The following is a 4843-nucleotide window of genomic DNA, read 5'->3' on the forward strand; positions in this document are numbered from 1 at the left end:
TGACACAAACGCGGTTGTCACGGTCTCGCAAGACTCTCGCCCCACTCGGTACAATTACAACGACTCACGCAAGAGCCGAGGGGTTGTGTGGTTTTACAAAACTCACTCAACTAACTAGGGTTCACCTAGAGCAAGCGCTAAAGCGGTCTAACTAACCTAAGCACTTCGCAAAGCACCTACGCTAATCACCGAGTGATTCTATTAAGCACTTGGGTGTTTGAGCTCTTGGAAATATGCACTATGTGTCTTGGTATGTTGCTTGGGCTCCCACACTTGAGAATGGCCGGTTGGGGTGGTATTTATAGCCTCCACACCCCAAACTAGCCGTTGGACAGAAAGCAGTAGCTTTCTGTCGTCGGGTGCACCGGACAGTCCGGTGCACCACCGGACACTGAACAGTAGATGTCCGGTGCACGCCACGTCAGCCGACCGTTGGCGCCTGTAGCAGTCGACCGTTGGATCCGACCGTTGCCGTCTGCCCGTTGGCACACCGGACAGTCCGGTGCACACCGGACAGTCCGGTGCTACAGCCAGAGAGCGCCTTTCTGCGGCCTCTCTGCGCAGACTGTCCGGAGCCTCACCGGACAGTCCGGTGCACACCGGACACCAGTGTCCGGTGCGCCACCAGGCGCTGGCTGACAGCCCTTATCTTGGATTTCTTCGCTGATTTCTTCGGGCTTCTTTGTTCTTGAGTATTGGACTCCTATGCATCTTTTTATGTCTTCTTTTGAGGTGTTGCATCCTCATTGCCTTGGTCCAATTCTCTTCGCATCCTGTGAACTACAAAACACAAACACTAGAAAACTTATTAGTTCACGGATTGTGTTGTTCATCAAACACCAAAACTCAATTGGCCAAATGGCCCGGGGTCCATTTTCCTTACAATCTCCCCCTTTTTGGTGATTGATGACAACGCAACCAAAGCAAGCAAATAATACAAGTATTTGAATGAAAATATGCATTTTACTTGCTAAGATGCATGATTGTCCCCACAATGTGATATTATGGACTTAAGCCTCCCCCTAACTCCATAATTCACTTACTTCCTATTTTTGGACCAAATAACCAAAACCACTTGAAAAGCCATTTGTAGATATAAAATTTTAAATTGGTGGTGTTTGGTGTTTGATATAGTTTTCATTGCTTTGGTCCCTAAACTTCTCCCCCTTTGGCATCAACCACCGAAAAGGAAGACATTAAAAGCATGTAGGAAGTAAATAAAAGCTTGCCCTCAACAAGAATTGTATCAAATGATATCACTAGAAGGATATTAAATGATACCACTTGAAGGAGTCCTCAAAAGATTACTCCCCCTAAATGAGTATTCTCCTTTAGAAAGAGTTTTTCTCCCCCTTTAGAGAAATACTCCCCCTGACAGAGATCCTCTACTTAGGAAAAAGTATGTGAAAAATTAGAGGTGCAAGACATGGTTTGAAAAGACTAACTTCCCTTATGCATAGGTAACAGAATATGAGTTAACCACTTATGCATTTTTAGCAACATGGAAGCATATGATATGAAATATAGTCTATTCAAATTTAGGAGAAGACATGTAAATGATACTGAAAGTAGTCTCAAAAGATACCAATTGAAAGTCAATGGTGAGCTTGAGAGACATGAGAGTTCTTGGAGATTTTGCAGTGGAAGATTGTTGTCTTTTTCCGGGGACTTCATTTTCCTTACAATGAGACTATCACATGAAATAGACTTGAAAAGGTGTTAGTCTCAAAGTGTTCGATTATAGAGTAACCTCCCCCTAAAGGTGTGCATACAAGTTTTGAATACTTGTAGGAGACATGCACTTTGATTTGATATCAAGAGGGGCAAATTATCCATAATCCAAACTTTGGCACATATAAGTTAAATGATACAATTTGGAGAAATCAAAATTTTCAATTCATGCATCATTTACTATGGAGTGATATAAAAGCTATGTGCCGTGCTTAAATAAACCTTTTAAGCCATGTAGGTTTGCTTAAGTGTATGAATTAAAAACAAGCAATCCTACCATATGATTTACCTAGTATGCATGATTTTAAACAAAAGTACATAACAAATGTAATACTAGGCAAGAAAGGTAAACTAGATAAAAGATAAATAGATACGCATATCTAAAAACGAGAAATACAATAAAACTAGTTACCTTAGTAATGGGTGGGAAATTTGGGTCCAAAATTTTCACTAACCCACTTGGCAATAAACTTGATCCAATATGATGTATCCCATGATATACATCCCAATTTAGCCAAGTCTCCAAATTTCCCGATGACTTTTGGTCCACTCACTTCCCTTTTGGGATCCAAACCTTCTTGGTGCTTTTCATGGTTGAAATTATTTCCTTTGGCACCCAGATGCGTTTGGCCCCCTTTCCTTTGTTGGCTTGCTTGTTGGCCTTGATTGCTATCACCTTTCCATTCTTCTTCTTTTTGATTAAGTATGGTGTAGCAGTCTTTTTATCCACCTTTTTGATGTAGGTGTTGGAGATTTTGCTTGATGGCTTTTGCTTGAGCTTTCGCCTTTGTTTATCCCCGATCATCGCCTTGCATTGGAAAGACTTGTGGCCTTCCATGTGGCATAGTCTACAAATCACAGTTTCTCCCTCCATAGGCTTGTTCACTCCCGCAGTGGTGTTATCCTGTGAAGGTCGGATTTGTTTGGCTTTGCCTTTCTTGTCATACAAAGCCTTGCCAAGGCGAGCCACTTCTTGCTTTAATTGTTCATTTTCCTTTGCAACCTCATCCGAACATGTCTTTACAACAATATTCTCAACAACGACTTGGTTGCAGGGGTTAGAATCATCAATTAAATCAAAGCAGGAAGTAGAAGCATCTTTCTTAATTATTTCAGGTATTTCAACTAAAGATGCTGCTGGGGTGCTACCAATGTTTTCTAGCTTAGTAGTTAGCTCATTATTGTGTATGCTAAGAATTTCCATTTTCTCTAGCAAATTTTCAATAGCTTCTTGGGAGCTAGCTAACTTAGTCTTAAGTTTTTCATTCTTTTTAATAAGGCTATCATCGGTAGCAGTGGATGGAGCACTAGATTCTAATAGCTCAATTTTAGTTGATAGCTCACTATTTAAGTTTGCAAAAGTTTCAAATTTTTCTAGCAAACCTTTGTAATCATTTTGAGAGCTAACCAACTTATTTTTCAAAGTTTTAAGTTGAGCTTTTTGCTTAGTGCAAACATCCTGGAAAAATTCTACGGCTTCCGCAAGCTCATCTAGAGAGGGCTTTCCCTCACCTTCATCATCACTACTACTTTCATCACTAGAGGATGGAATGCTTTTGTTACCTCTTGCCATAAGGCATTTGTGTGATGACCGTGATGATCGTGACGAGGACCGGTGGCTGCGTGTCCTTGGAGGTTCATCTTCACTTGAAGAATCATCCCAAGTTCTAACACTTGTTAGCGCCTTGCCTTTGCTCCTCTCCTTTTTGGGTTTGGCCATATTTGGACAGTTGTCCCTGAAGTGGCCCTTCTCCCCACATGCGAAGCATCCTCTCTTCCTTTGCTTTTTCCTGTCAATGTTAAAGAGAAGATCCTCGACCTGCAGGGGCACACCCATTAGATTAATCTTGCGGATCATCCTCATTACCTTTCCGACGCGTCGGATTGTTTCTTCGTCCTCGGAGGATGATGTGCATGGTTGATTATCTTCATCATCATCACTTTCTTCTTCTTCCTCTTCTTCACTTGAGGAACTTGGAGTGGGAGCCTTCTTTTTGCCCTTCCTTTCATCACATGCAAAAGCATATGGCCTTGAGGAAGTTGGCTCCTCTCCCCGTCCCATTTTTCGCGACATCTCAAAGGCCGCGATTTTCCCAATCACAATGGTCGGGGTCATGTTGCTCAAGTCCTCCATGTTGTGAAGGATGGTGATGATGCTCCCATATCTTTGTTGTGGTAGCAGGGAGATAATCTTCCTTACAATGTCCGCATCACCTAGCTTATTTATGCCAATAGAGTTGAGCTCATTGATTATTAGATTCAAACGAGAATACATGTCTCTAACAAGCTCATCATCTTTCATAGCAAAAGAATTATACTCATTTAAGACTAGACAATGTTTTTGCTCGCGGACATTTGATGTGCCGTCATGGAGCTCATGCAATTTTAGCCAAATCTCATTAGCAGTTTTCAAGGTAAATACTTGGTTAAAAATATCCATGCTAAGAGACTCATACAAGCAATTTTTGGCTCTAGCATTTAAATGAATTTCTTTTTCCTCACTCGTGGTGGGTTTCTCGGGATTCTTGAGGGGTTTCATCCCGTCACGAGTGACTCTCCAAACACCTAGATCAACGGCCTCTAGGTAACAAGCCATTCTAGCACTATAATATGGGAAGTTAGTGCCGGCGAAGTGTGGTGACCTATGGGTATCCATCCCTTCCTCTAAAAAGCGTCGGCTCTTTTTAGCGGTGAAGCTAAAGCGTTTCAAATGAGCCAAACCGGGCTTTGATACCACTTGTAGAAAACGGGTGACGCCTAAGAGGGGGGGTGAATTAGGACTTCTAAAACTTTTACTAAACTAGGCCACAATTAAATCCCTTGAGCAAAACCTATGCAAATAATCAAAACTAGAATGTGCAAACTTGGTTTTGTCTAAGTGTTGCTATCTCTACCACAAAGGCTAAGTTTCAATCTACACTAAATAAGTATGACAATAAGATTGAAACTTAAATGCTTAATATAAATGCGGAATGTAAAGAGCTAAGTAGAGAAGCAAACTCTCGTGGATGACGCCGGTATTTTTACCGAGGTATCCGGAACCACGCAAGGTTCCGACTAATCCTCGTTGGTGCCCCTACGCAAAGGGAAGCCCACACGAGGGCCAAGCACC

Source organism: Zea mays, chromosome 9 (assembly GCF_902167145.1).
Source record: "Zea mays cultivar B73 chromosome 9, Zm-B73-REFERENCE-NAM-5.0, whole genome shotgun sequence".
Taxonomy (NCBI): Eukaryota; Viridiplantae; Streptophyta; class Magnoliopsida; order Poales; family Poaceae; genus Zea; species Zea mays.